General features: G+C 30.1%; 1 protein-coding gene across 1 annotated transcript in view; it reads left to right on the top strand.

Annotated features, from left to right (window-relative positions):
* The window catches only part of LOC142320867 (limbic system-associated membrane protein-like), a 1,323,513-nt gene that overhangs the window by 134,342 nt on the left and 1,174,020 nt on the right, over positions 1-15,151 (top strand). The gene's annotated exons all lie outside the window — the stretch shown is intronic.

The raw sequence follows: 15,151 nt of genomic DNA, 5'->3' as shown, positions 1-15,151 counted from the left end.
TCTTGCATTAAAAATAAATAATCAATGATTTAATTATTTTAAAAAATAATAAAATAGAGAAATTGGCAAAAATTTTGAAGTGTTGCAGAAAAATGATAGAACTCACCGGGTACTAGATCAACCCGGTATCATTTCTTTCATTTCGTTGTTATCTTTAAGTCACCAGCCGCTGGGTCTGTAACTACTAAATGTTAATTCAAATGAATCTTATTTACTTATTGGTCAATTATCTTACTGAACAGATTGTGAAGTTGCTGTGTCGTTATAATAAAAAAAGTTTTATTTATAACATGTTTTTGTTTTAATTTATTAAAGTAATAGTTTCACATTTAGGTATGATATAATGAACCCACCGGGTTGGTCTAATGGTGAACGCGTCTTCCTAAATCAACTTATTTAGAAGTCGAGAGTTCCAGCGTTCAAGTCCTAGTAAAAGCAGTTACTTTTATACGGATCTGAATACTAGATCATGTATACCGGTGTTCTTTGGTGGTTGGGTTTTAATTAACCACGCATTCCAGGAATGGTCGAACTGAGACTTTACAAGACTACACTTCATTTACATTCATACATATCATCCTCATTCATCCTCTGAAGTAATACCAGAACGGTAATTTCCGAAGGATAAACAGGACAAAGAAGAAGTAAAAATGATAGGATACTGCCAATTACCTTACCAAATCACTGGTATAAATCTGTTAAAATATATACATTAAACGTTTTAAAACAGTTCTTAGATGGTATACTTATATATTACTTAGATAAGTAATTTATGTATTAAGGAATCCAGCATTAGTTAAATTACAAATTGAAGGAAAAGTAAAAAGTAAAGTTTGTAAAAACGATAAGGATTAACATTTATTAATAAAAAACAAATAATTGAGACAAAAAAGTGTTGTAATGAAAATAACACAAAATAAAATTATATTTAAAATTCAACCAAAATAGTCAATCGGGAAGTAAAGTAATACTTGTTCGTATTAATTTATTATCCCCTAGAGTAAAATTAATTAAATTAAAAAAAAAATCAAATAAAAATAAAGAAAAAACAAAAAACACTAACTAAAAAAAAAAAAATAAATAAAAAATAAAAAATTCACCAGATTTAACGGAATTGAAAAGTAAAATTATTTATTGTAAATAAGGAATAGTATAAAATGTAATAAATTTTTTATCGGCTAATTTAATACAAAGGGTAAAGTGTAATTTAAATGTTATCCGTGAAGATATTTTGGAATGTATAATTTTTAACCTATAAATTTATGGACTTACGTTAAGTTAGGTGTAGAACATAGTAGTTCGGTGAGAAGCTTTAATACCGATGTTAAGTTAATAATAGAGTAAAACTTTGTGTGTATGCGCGTAAAGAGAAGTAGAGGGTAGTTCCATTGCTTTCACTTTGAAAGCGTGAAACTAAATTAGAGAAACTTGGTTCCCTTAACTGGGTACAATTCGCAGAGCAATTTCACAGTATAAACCGCGGGTTGGCCGCGGAAAGACCTAACAACCCACTCAACTGTCCAACATTTGGCTTGAAATCACAGGTCGCCAACTGTATAAAGTAGATTTCTGTCCTTTTAACTGAGATAGTACAATTTTACTTGGAAGCTGTAGTGTGAGCGAAGAAAATAATTGACAACAATTAAATACTAAACGCAAAATTAATATGAATCAAAATCAGATAATAATTTTCATTTTATCGTGGCAAAAATATTTTAAATAATTTCTTTATACGAGTATTTTTTGAAAATTTTAACGTTTTTATTTGAAATCTTACCTTATTTAAAAAATATTTATGTTTTCTTATCAGTTTTAATTAAAAGAATTTTCTTAAACGATACTAGTTCTCTTATTGAACATCTTCCAAATAATATTTATGTTCACTTAAAAAAATACATTCTAAAATACCGGGTGATTCAAAAAGGCTTCAAACTTTAAAAGCATAAAATCGTTTTTGAGATATCTTACATATAAGGTTCAGATCTCATTTCACGGCGAAACACACCAAGTTTTGAGTCACGTAGTACATTAGTACCGCATTTGGCCACCACCGCTATCACCAGTTTGTTAAAAATAGATATATTTATACTGGTAGGGAACTTACTCGCTATGTTTTGGTTTCAGGATTTGCAGTTCAACGTAATTTTCTTAGCGAGCACAGTTTGGAACTTCCTATTAGGCTACAATTTACTCTTTGCACCAAACTTTCGTCGACACAGGTGTTTCTTCCAGACAAAACGGGCCGTTTTTCTTCCAAGAGGCAAATGTAAACGTTATCGTTTATCTGAAAATGCTTCAGAATTTTGTAATTTATCGTTAGATAATGATGACCAGGATGGTCTTATTATCAGCAAGACCTCACTACCGCCTGTAAATCCGAAATTTTCTTGATACTCGATTCTCAGATCGGTGGATTGGTCGTAAAAGCCCTATTAAATGGTCAGATTTGACCCCGGTAGATTTTTTTTTTATGGGATTTCGTTAAAAATCGGGTTTATATACCCCCTTTGCCTGCTGATCTTGTTGAGCTAAGGTTTCGAATTAACGTTGCATCCTGACACGTTCAAGAAGATACTCCACCATCCGCTCCGTTTGGAGCCCTTACGGGCTTTACCGGAGGTCATCTTCAAAACCTCTGCTTTTGACATATTCCAGTCCGCCTCGGCCAGGATGCCACGAGTGACATTCTCATCGGTGTACTATTATTTAATGAATTCAAAACAAAACACATCTCATAGACTCTTAACGCCCTACTTACTGGATACAGTTTTTGAAATGAAATCGACTTCAGGTGGGATGTATGTCGCATTAGAAATTGAATCTATATCGAAGCAAGGTGAATACTGAGTGAGAAACGTGATGTGTTTTACTGTAAAATGAGACATCAACTTAATTTTTACGTTATCTGAAGACATTTTTATATGCTTTTATAGTTGTGAAATCATTTTTTAATCACCGAGGTATAACCGTAAATACATTTTGATCTCAATTCTGTTTTTTTAATAGTATACCTATCTAAATTAAAAAAAAATGTATTTTTAAATTTCGAACAGTTATTTCTACGTTCCTGTGCGATTTTGTTTTGGAGGAAATAATCTTCAAATATGAAACAATTTCTCAAGAAATCTCATATGAAAATTTATGTTGTGTAAAGGAAAAACTAGTAAATAACTAAATAAGTAAAACTTCTAAAGATCCAGTAATAGTTTGAAAACTGAAATAAAAACAGACAAATATTGTTTTCTAGAAATCCAACCTGTACTAGAAAAGTACAGGTTGTGTACTGTACTGTTGGGTGGCTGAGGAATATGGAGAAATTTCTTCATAAACACGTATATTAACTGTAAGCAACAGTATTATTAAAATATATGTTGATGAAATTAACTGCTGTGATTGGTTTGGGCATGGTACGGGGAGCGGGTGACCGGGACGTCACTACGCGGGTGCTTCCCCTTCAGGGTTGGGATGCTGCTATAGGTCAGTCAGCTTATTCTTTTGTATCTGTTAATTTATGTTTTATTACGGTATTGATTTTTTTTAAACTTGCTAGCCCAACAGTTTATCAGAAAATGTGATTAATTATGGTTCAACGATGGACGAATACAAGAAATATGGATGTTCAAATTCTGCTATAGAAATCAATTTTGATTTAATATTTTTATCCACTATCGTGCAGAATAATAAAGCGACTGATCTTTTAGTATTGAAATCATTATCCAGTTGTTAATTATAGGTCAGTATTAAAAATAATCATTGATGAAGCAGTAAGTATACAAAAAAATTACTGTAATAAAAAAAAAATAAAAAACTAACGATGATGGAACAATCAGGAACTTTACCGGAAGGTAGATAGAATCACGGAAGCAATATGTATGCGAAGACTAAATTTATACGGACATCTGACAAGAATGGAATCGATCAGGCTTATGAAGAGAATTTTGGTAAGTGCAACAGTGACAAGATGAACGTTAAATGGTTCAAGGAAGTTAGAGGATTAAGTGTAGAAAACATAAACGTGACGGATCTAAAAGGCAGAAGGGTGCTTAGGAAAATTAAGATCAAGAAAGAATGCGCTAACGTAGTGGTCGGAAGAAAGAAGGAAGCGGCACAGTGAAAGAATGAAGAAATATTGGAGAGCTAAAAATCTAACAGAAGTTAAATATTCTACAGTGATCCGTGTGGAAAAGTACATTTTGGTTTTAATTGACCTGATTGGTTTTTAACAGTGCTTTTCCTAAACAGTTTAAAAAGTTCCTAAAAGGTTTATGTGTACATGTGATTTTAATTTCCATTGTTAAAAAAAAATTGTTTTATCATTTATGTTAACTTTATAGAAACAGGGCTCTTTTATGAATTATCTGGGGTGTATGAATGTAATAAAATTTTAAAGTTTCGATGCTTTAAAATTCAAACAAAATTATTCTGGATTAAAGTAGTTTTTAATATAAAATTTCATAAATTGGTACTCAATTATAGACATCACTTTTCCTTTATATTTGTTTTTTTTTCTTTTTCTAAATGGTATCGCTATCTTTTCTTTCTTCAGTAGAGTTTATGCATTTAAAAACAAGTAGATTAAAGCTTGCTCTTCAAATTTAAAAGGATCTCTCTTCTTCATTTGTGAATAAAAGTTGTTAAAAGTTTCTTAGCTGTTCTCCACGATTAAAATAAATGGGAAAAGTTTTGTCTGATCGTACAAAAGAAAAGAAGCCTGTGACTTTTTTTAAGCTTTATACAATAAATGTTGCTTATTAACCGATATTTTTTTATACTTTTAAGAACTAAAAAATAATAGTATAATTCCGTTAAAACCCTTTTTATAATCCATTGATAAATATATAAACAGTACGTGTTTTATTTCCCTCTTTACTTACGTTAAACAATAAACTGTTGGTATGTTTAATTAGTAAATTATTTTAGTACTTGTAAATTTATTAATTATGAAGTTGTTAACTTTCAATTTGCTTATTTATGAAGGTTTGTTTTAAAAGTTTAGCTCTTTCATTCTTTTTTGTTCTTTATATATCTGAACATTCTAACCAAAGTATCTGTGATATTGCAATTAATTATACCGTTATGGTTTTTTATTGCAGTGTTTTTATTCCCGATTCTGGGATTATTACCATAAAATCTATCCTTAATGTTCATTTTATAAATCCCTTATCACATTCATAAAAATAAATATGCACATATGTAGTAGCTACTCTGTTCAAAAATTATATTGATCGTTTTTAATCAGTTAAAGTAACAGTATTATTGTTTATTGGATTCTAGGAATAGTTCTATACTGCTCACCGTTTTTTTGTGGTTATTCTTAAATACTATATTGAAGTATCATTTTTAAACCGTGTTTTTATTTACAAATCTTTCAAGTAAGAAACAAATTGGGAATTGTTTAAATGTGTTAATTTTTGAAAAAAAAAATTAATCATTTAGTGTAAATTTCACAGCGCAATTATTTGATTAAAACAAGATTCATTGAATACTTACTGGTTGGCGCTTCAATACATAGAGGATACTATCTGGCCTCTCGCAATAGATTCCTCTCTACATCAATCAATTCTTTGCATACTCTTGAATTTTCACAATTCATGACAGTATCTTCAATTCTGAGGAGATGTGAGAGTTTTCATCCTGAAAAGATATTCTTTTGCAAGGCAGTCACGACCTGTGACTACAGGTCGTGAATCCTGAAGATTGTCACTGATTCCTTTCGAGAGTTGTTATAAATTATATTCTCGCCATTAATTAGAAAATTAAATCATTCATCCTCATATTTTCAGTTTAGTTTCTATCTGAGTTGTTAGATAGTTCAAGAACTTTTGTTTGAACCTTCGATTTATAACACTTTTAATGGAGTTGTATGACAAGCTGCTTAGTCATCATTAATCGGGTTTCGTTTTCATTTTCATTGTTAGATGATATCCATTGAAAGATAACTGAAACTAACTTCACCTAAACTACCAACAAATATCCTAATTTCAAATATTCTTGCATTATTGGGAGATGAAACGATGACAATTCTTGGAGGGCAGATTTAGAATTACAAAATAACACTACTTTCTCGGGATTTTCAGATCTGGCGAAAACTGTTTTAAAGCGATGTTAATTTCCTCCAGCTCTGCATCGAATGAATTTAATTCGTACAGTAGATAAATAATAACTGAAGAGAGAACCATAGATACCAACTCCAATGCGCCCTTCATTGTTTAAAAATTTCTATCCACAAATAATGCTCATCATTAATTTTCACTGTCCATGTGTCTAATTTTTTTCATGACTGTGGGTATCACAGTTTTATACATTTTAATTCTCGTAATTATATTTTAATATTTGTAAATTTCAAAAAGATTTGGAAAGCGTAATATTATCCATATTCTCTTACAACTTATTCTGATAATTATTTACAGAATGATTTATGTCTGATATGTACTACACAGTATAAAGGTTCTAGCTGTAATACTACGGTAGTTTAATAATTAAAGAGACAAATGGTAACAACCGAAAAAAATTAAGTAGAATAAACTAAAACTGTTTGCCATTCAAGTTAGCATCCCTGAAATAAATTTAAAAAAATCAGCTGTTTGAAAAGAATTTTTATTATTATAATAACCTCTTTTGTTTATTTCAAAATGCCGGCTCAACTTTGAAACGTGTACTGTAGAGCTTGCAGTAGTAATTGTTTTTATTTTTGTTGATATAAAACCGGCGAAACTTTATTCACGGAGGTTAAAACAGTATACTATTAACCGTATACAATTTTATAAATAGGTTTAACAGTTTATATCGGGCAGAACAAGTGTTACCGATATTCATCTTAGCAGAAGACGATATGAGTTTTGACTGACGGTTTGCGAAAAAATCATAACATTAATGATGTTACTTGCAAAGAGAGACGTATACAAATTAAAAAAAAAAAAAACTGCTGGAATTTGTAGTGCGAGTATTGGCTATATCCATTTTATTATTCATGGTAAACTGAATTACCACTAAAAGTGTTCAATGGGTTCTGAAACAGTTCACTCTGAATACTACCGCACTAGCCATATGAGAGCGTATGTTCATTCCAAATATTCTAAAAATAAAAAAAATTACTTAATAGTGATTTTTGTCTATGGATTTGAAATAATAGAGGAACTTTTTTTCAACATTCTAACCATTTCCCGGCCGGATAACAACAATACGTCGTATTACGAGAAACTCCTGGGGTTGTAAATAATTTTTATGACCTGGATGACATGTAGAAGAATAAATAAAGTTATATTTATTGTCAAAAAAATAGTTTAAATTCTGTGACTCCTTTTCAAGATGTTGAATAACCAAATTCAAACATTAAGGTGCGCAATACCGGATGAAGTGTTTTCAAGCAGCATTCGATTTCTTAATGCATTTTTTCGTTGTATTGATTTTAGTAGTTTAAAAATTTGTGTTGTTAATATGCCAGGTAAAATATTATCAGAACTATCTTCACAAATACCTAGGAACGTTATGAGAAATCTTTTTGCAAAAAGGAGATGAAATCTCCATAATCTTAGTTGTCTGTTTCTAGATTAAAGAATGAATTTTTCAGTAATAAGATTTATAACCTCCCTCTATCTATAAACTATTTTCTCAGTTTTCCTGTTGTTTTTCATTGATGCAATTCGTTATTATTTTTTTTTTTTTAATTTCATTATCCTATGTTGCCAAAAGTTTTACAATTTTTTTTTAATATTTTACTAAAACCTGGAAGAATTAACCTTTCTGGTACTTCAAATACGTAAAGGAAAATCTTAATTTATTAATTTCCGTTCAGTAGTATTAAGAACCGCTATAGGAAATTCATGCCTTTCTGTTTGTAATTAGTAGTCATGGTTACAAGAAAAAAAAACAATCTTTTTTTTATAAAAATCTGAAATCGAGAAATTTTCAGGTAATTTTATAATCGTTTGATTTACGGAAAAAATGTTTATTTAAAAAAAGACGAAAAGTACGTCTCACTATAATATTCATTTACTTGTTAAGACTATCTTTAGGTAACTAAAAATAGTTTTTTTTTGCTGAATTTCTTTACTTACTATCAGCTTCTACAATGAAGCTATAAGTAAGTCGTATGACTGACCATCACTTGAAAGAGAACGACCCAATGATAATCTTTAAGTAATAAAAAAGCAATAGTATAATATTAAAAAAAAATAGTAGTATAGTATATATAATATTTGATAGTGCCTTTGAATGTCTATCCGAATGTACCATCAACATTAACGGTAAAACAGAAAAATAAACAACTTTAAATAGAACAGTAAACAAAACGGTAACTTTGAAACAGCTAATAAACAATAAACGTGAGCGTTAGGCCGCCAAACCGGATCATTTTAACGGGCCATCAACAAGATCAAACACATGGAACCGTTTTAGCCTCCTAACGCCCTCGCTGTTGTCCAGCAGATTCAAAGCGAGATGATTCACATGCTTATCCAACCTCTTCTTCCTTTTTCTTGTTTAGCCTCCGGAATTACCGTTCAGATAATACTTCAAAGGATGAGTGAGGATGATATATATGAGTTTAAATGATATGTACTCTTGTACAGTCTGAGTTCGATCATTCCTGAGATGTGTAGTTAATTGAAACCCAACCACCAAAGAACACCGGTATCCACGATCTAGTATTCAAATCCGTGTAAAAATAACTGACTTTACTAGGGCTTGAACGCTGGAACTTCCAAATCAGCTGATTTTTGAAGATGCGTTCACCACTAGCCCAACCCGGTGGTTATGCTTATCCAACCTGGACACATACCACGAAACTAGGCGACCAACTTCCTGTCGATCGTATGGAATGCCTACGTAATCGTGGATCTCAGCATTCCCCGCGAACCATGGCGTGTGGGTTATGTTCCAAAGAAATTTGTTCTGAAATCGTTGATTGTTACTATTTGACCTTAACGTTGCTGTTACGTTGAGGTACCACCATATTACGTATAGTAACACCGTATCGGGTTCAGGAAAGCCTTGTTGTGCAGAACTTTATTGGATAAAAAAAGTTGTGATCTCTTACCCAACACCCATTACATCTTTTAAAGTTTAATGGCAAGCAACTTCCTCTTCGTCAAACGGTGATCAAGGTAAAAGCCCACGCACCGGACTGTACTGACTTGAGGTATCCTATCGCCGTTTAACCGAATCGCAGGGCAATCTTCCCTTCAACTTACATTATGAAATAGTTTAGTTAATATGCAATTCAGGCCTAATATGTTTCCTCCATGTAAATTTATTTCTTCCTTAGACAATTAAGGGATTAAATATTGTTATATTTAATCCCTTATTAAATCTCTATTTAAACCGCAGTATTATTTGTTATTAATACTCCGGTTTTATGAAATCATAATGTTTCATAAAGTAAACTATGTAAATGTTGATATTTTTTTAGATTTTTTTCATGTATATCTCGCGAAGGCTAAATTCATGTTAACAAATCTTCATGGCTGAGTTTATTTTACAAGAATGTTAATTATTCAGTTTTCCTTAACGTAAAGTATATATAATATTTTTGTGAAAAGACTGAAAGCTCAGAGGGAAGGAAGTTAATTTAAATAAATTTTGCAAAAGTCTCAAAAAATGAAATTTTAGAGATTTTGTAGGAAGTTTTGTTTGTTCACATGATAATTACATTTGTAGCGTACAAAAATTAAAATTACTAAAAAGTAAATAATATATTGATATCATTCGCTTTTTATGAAATATTACATTAAAATGTCATTATGTGTGTTTTTGTATATATTTTCTTATATCAAATCACTTTGTTGAAAGAAAAATTAAAATACTTTTTTTACATAGGGGATTATCAGTAATATCTACTTATAATAAAATAATAATAATTTGTTCTTTCTGTATTTACAATTCTTGACTTATGAGTTATTCCATTAAAACAAAAAAAAAATTGTTTTGATCTTTATAATTCTACGGTTTTTTTTTATATATATAACTTGAGCTTCTCTTTGTCTTTTTGTCATCTATACGGGTAAAAATGTGAAATGGTAATGAAAAACATTCATACTTTGTAAAATATTTGAGAATATGAAACCTAATTAACTAGAGAAAAATTCATGCTGTCTGAATTTTCCAACAGGAATGAATACTTCGTATTAAGACAGACGTGTACGTTATTTCTAGTTCAGGTGCTGAATAAACCCACCGGGTTGGTCTTGTGGTGAACGCGTCTTCCCAAATTAGCTGATGTGGAAGAGTTCCAGCGTTGAAGTCCTAGTAAAGTCAGTTATTTTTACACGGATTTGAATACTAGATCGTGGATACCGGTGTTATTTGGTGGTTGGGTTTCAATTAAACACACATCTCAGGAATGGCCGAACTGGGACTGTACAAGATTATACTTCATTTACATTCATACATTATCTTCCTCAATCGTCCTCTGAAGTATTATTTGAACGGTAATTACGGGAAGCTAAACAGGAAAAAGAAAGAAAGGGTGCAGTATAGGTTGCCGATCTCCGTGACGCGAGTCTTAGCGTCTCGGCCTTTCACCCGGAGGTCCTGGGTTCAAATCCCGGTCAGTCATGGGATTTGTCACACACGCTACAAAACATTCATTTCATCCTCTGCGGAAAGAAATGCTTAACTGCGGACCTGGAGGTTACAAAAAGATGCTGTATAGGTTGTTTATTATACTATTAAAATCTAGAAGAAAGGTTGAAAATATTATAAGATAGAAAACAGATTTCCTTGAATAGGAAGGAACAAGCGTTTTATTGTAAACGTGCAACTTGATTGATACAGATAATAACACTTAATGTGGGAGGGAGAGAATAGAAATTTATTATTTAAAAAATGGTGGCTTTTCTTGGCACCATATAGATTCATAAATTTTCGAATTTGTTTGACGGTTCTGATAGGAATCGGTGATCATTTAAATCGATAATCCATTGTAATCTGAACTGTTACCTGTCAACAGATTACTAAAATTCGTTACAAAGGTAATTTTATATAATAATATTACCTAAATTTTGAAAAAAAAGAGTACCCTGAATAACAAATTACCGCCAAAAATTAAATAAAATTATAAAAATATAATTTAGGTGTGAAGTTTTATATAGTGTTTATAATTAATTAGGTTATTTAAATTAACACTGAAGAAAGGTTTCACAGTTATTTTTATTTGAGAAAAAAACATAAATTTTATTAAATTAAGATTAAATAAGTGGACCATATTTCATTTTAAAATCAAAGAAGATTTCTAATTAGAATAAAATTATCTTTGAGAAAATACGTTTTATTTAACTTGTTCACTAAACAACAAAGAGTCTATTTCGTTTATACATTAAATAGATTATTTATATATAGTTTAATTAGCTTTATGTTTGTTTTATTTTATAACTTAAACAAGCATCTACATTTTATGTTTTTTTTTTGTTTTTTTTTTTTGTTTTTTATTCTGAAAGGATAATAGGATGCAACAAAACATATGGCTTTTATATACTAGCAGAAACTGTCATCTTTTGTTATGATTTAGTACGGGTACTATCTTAGCTACCCGATATTTAAATGCTGTGAATGGAAGGAGAAACGACATATTTCATACATCAAATTAAAAATAAGTAGTAGGGCGTCTGGTAGAAAGCCAACTCCATATTAAACAGGCAGCGTTCACTGATATTCCTAGCGTTTCGCTATTACTATCAACTTCATTTTTCGTTTAATGTTATTTTCTTCGATAATAAGGGATGTTAAGTGGCTGTTTCCTCAGATAAAACACTGTAACTACATTTTGAAAAGCATTTATCATACGTTTTGTACTCTCATACGTAGTATAAATTAAACCAATGTTTCTTATGAGATTTTAGTTTCTTTACAGACGTTCAACATGTTTCCCAAAATACGTAAATTTACGAAGAATGTTATAATTCTATTTATTCTTATTTTGAAGAAAAAAAAATTATTTCTCATAGTTTCTAATTACCTTTTTCTATGCATTAGGGCGATTTAAACGAAAAATTGTAGCCTATGTATTTCTGTTAATTTATAAAACGTAATAATGTTACTTAATAATTTATAGATAAACCTGACGACTTCCATGCGTTTCAGAGATAAATAGTAGATTATTTTGGTAAGGTACCTACCTTCCAGATAGGCGTAATATCAAGTCATCCAACTAACCACCAAGTGCAATTACTATATCATCACGAACATGCAATGTTCATTCGCCAAAATTTAGGAGCTTTTATGAAACGCATGTACAGATATAACTGTGCAAGAGAGTGACGGAACAAAAGAGATATTAGAAACAAGAGAGATTTCTTCTCTTGTAGTGTTCAAATATATTGCTCCTGAAAAATATAAGGATGTATAAAATATAAAGGATCTTGGATATTATATCCAAGATCATTTTCTAGCCTGGATTCTCAACATTCTACCATAATATTTAAATGTTATACCTTTTCCTTTTTTCTATTTAGCTTCCGATAATTACCTTTCAGATAATACTTCAGAGGATCAATGAGGATGATATGTATGAGTGTAAATGAAGTGTAGTCTTGTACAGCCTCAGTTCGACCATTCCTGAGATGTGTGGTTAATTGAAACCCAACCACCAAAGAACACCGGTATCCACGATCAGGTATTCAAATTCGTGTAAAAATAACTGACTTTACTAGGACTTAAACTCTAGAACACTCGAGTTTCAAATCAGCTGATTGGGGAAGACGTGTTCACCACTAGACCAACCCGATGGGTTCATTAGATCATACCTAAATGTGAAACTATTACTTTAATAAATTGAAAACAAAAACATGCTAAAAAAAAACTTTCTTTTTTATTATAACGACACAGCAACTTCACAATCTGTTCAGCAAGATGATTAAACAATAACTAAATAAAATTCAGTTGAATTAACATTTAGTAGTTACAGACCCAGCGGCTGGTGGCTTAAAAATATCAACGAAATAAAAGAAATGATATAAAAGAACACTCCGTACATTAAGTTACCTAATTGAAACGATAAGGCAAACCAAGAATATTGTTCCTCAGCACCCTTGAAAAATCACTGATCGTGCTATCCAATAAATTGACCGCCAAATAATTCGGGTGTTGTTCCAAACTATTTTGATACCGTAGGCTGACCAGAGAGATTTCCTACCGAACGGTTCGCAACTTAAGATCATTATATATGAGGTTATTACTTATATACCAAGGTATGTTTAGCATTTTTCGCAATGTTTTTGTCTGGCAGCGTTCAAGTATGTCAAAACTGGAGTTGCATGCTGTACGCCAAACTTCAAACCCGTAAGTCTAAACAGGCTTCAAAACCGATTTATAAATCAATAATTTACTGAGATCTATGTCTTATCAGACAGTACATGTGTTTAAACTTGAGATCCAACTGTTTCCATTTAGAATTGATATGTTTCGCTCAAGTAAGTCGTCAATGAAGATGAAAATCCAAATATTTACAGTCTTGACATCTCCGAATCGGAACATTGAAAATAGAAACAGGAAATAGTGTTCCTTACGAAGAGTGAACGTGATGTGGTTTGATTTTTCGTTAATTTTTATTTAAAGTAAAAATAACTCAAAAAACCATATTCAAAATATTTTAGGTCAGTCTAGATGACCATTTTTATTTATAAGCAATCTTTATTACTAGATATAAAAAAAAAGTATACGACTAAGTTTAAATCCAAAAAAAATAATAAACATTAATAAATAAATAAGCGATGCTTTTGAAACAGTATAAAATGGAAATTTTTAAACAGGTGTTGTTATAATACATAGCTAAAAAAACAAACAGCTGTTGACGTTTTAACTATTAAAACACGAAGCGTAAATTTAGCTATAAATCGATGCGTGTATAAGTGCATGTTATAAATTATATTAATACTATGAATTCCCTACGCCGAACCTGTGTCAATTTTTTCTAAAATAAGATTTAAGCATCAAAATTTCGAATAAAAAACTTTTCCGATTTAAGGGGCTTTCTTAATTTGTAGGGAAAATATTTATTTATAAAGAAGTAATCTTTAACTAAAAAAAAACAATTTTTTTTAGAATTATTTAAAAATAAAGTAAAACTTTTATGAAAGTAATGAAACAATTGCTTCTCATTTTGCGTCCGGAAAATAATATAGCTGGTAAAGCTACTTTAATAGCCCTGTAAGTGATAAAAAATAAAGTTATAAATTTTTTTAATAATAGAAATGAAAAAGTTAATAAAATATGTATATATATATATATATATATATATTTTAGAGGTGGGAATAAATTTTAAGAAAGATTTTTCTAAAAATATTTATTTATAGGTTGTTTAACAGATTTTCTTAAGTAATTACTTCTCTAAATCTAAATTCTTTAATAAAGGAAAAAATAAGGAAAAGAAAATTAAAAAAACTTTTCTTGTTTTTTAAGTACGGGGTCTATAATTAAAAACTAGACATTTCTTGATCGTTATATGAAGTATAGATTTTGAAATAATATTTTATAGTATTTAAACGGAAGGGAGATCAAAAGAACAAAATAAGGGAACAAAAAACATATATTTAAATTTTAAGAGGTGATATTTTGAGAAAAAAATTGGATTATTTAAATATGCGTTGTAAGTAACAGATTTGCTTTAATAAACTTTTCTCTGAAAAAAATCGAAAATTGTTTTTTCGCGATTTCGTTTTCCATCCCTCTTAACGAATTATTAAAAAGAAAATAATATGATCAATGCCCCATATATTGAAATATTGAGTCAAATTTTGAAGAAATCCGTTTCGTCAATCCTGAGATATAAATCTAAATATGTGGCGTTATAAATCCATGAGACGTGGCGATTATTCAATATAGATGATGGGAGGATAGTCAAAGATGTGTAGCTAAACGCTATTACCTACGTGCACATGAACTTCAAAGATTACATCAAAATTCCGTTATTTACAACATACGTCAACAGATTAATAAACTGACCGACTATGTAACTGTTTAATATAATCCAACTTAATATCTCTGTCAAATACAGACATACCAACTTTTTTGTTTAATACTTGTCTAACATTTTATATATTTTAATAAGGTGACTATTAGTATACGCTACATTTATTAACAAAATTCAATAGAAAAATAAAGTTAAAAATAAAACTGATAAATAAACTTATAATTAACAAAATAAAGTCGTTTGTTC

The sequence above is a fragment of the Lycorma delicatula genome, chromosome 3, assembly GCF_047948215.1.
Source record: "Lycorma delicatula isolate Av1 chromosome 3, ASM4794821v1, whole genome shotgun sequence".
NCBI lineage: Eukaryota > Metazoa > Arthropoda > Insecta > Hemiptera > Fulgoridae > Lycorma > Lycorma delicatula.
Note: the sequence above shows the minus strand (reverse complement) of the source record. Positions and strands in the feature narration are given on the sequence as shown.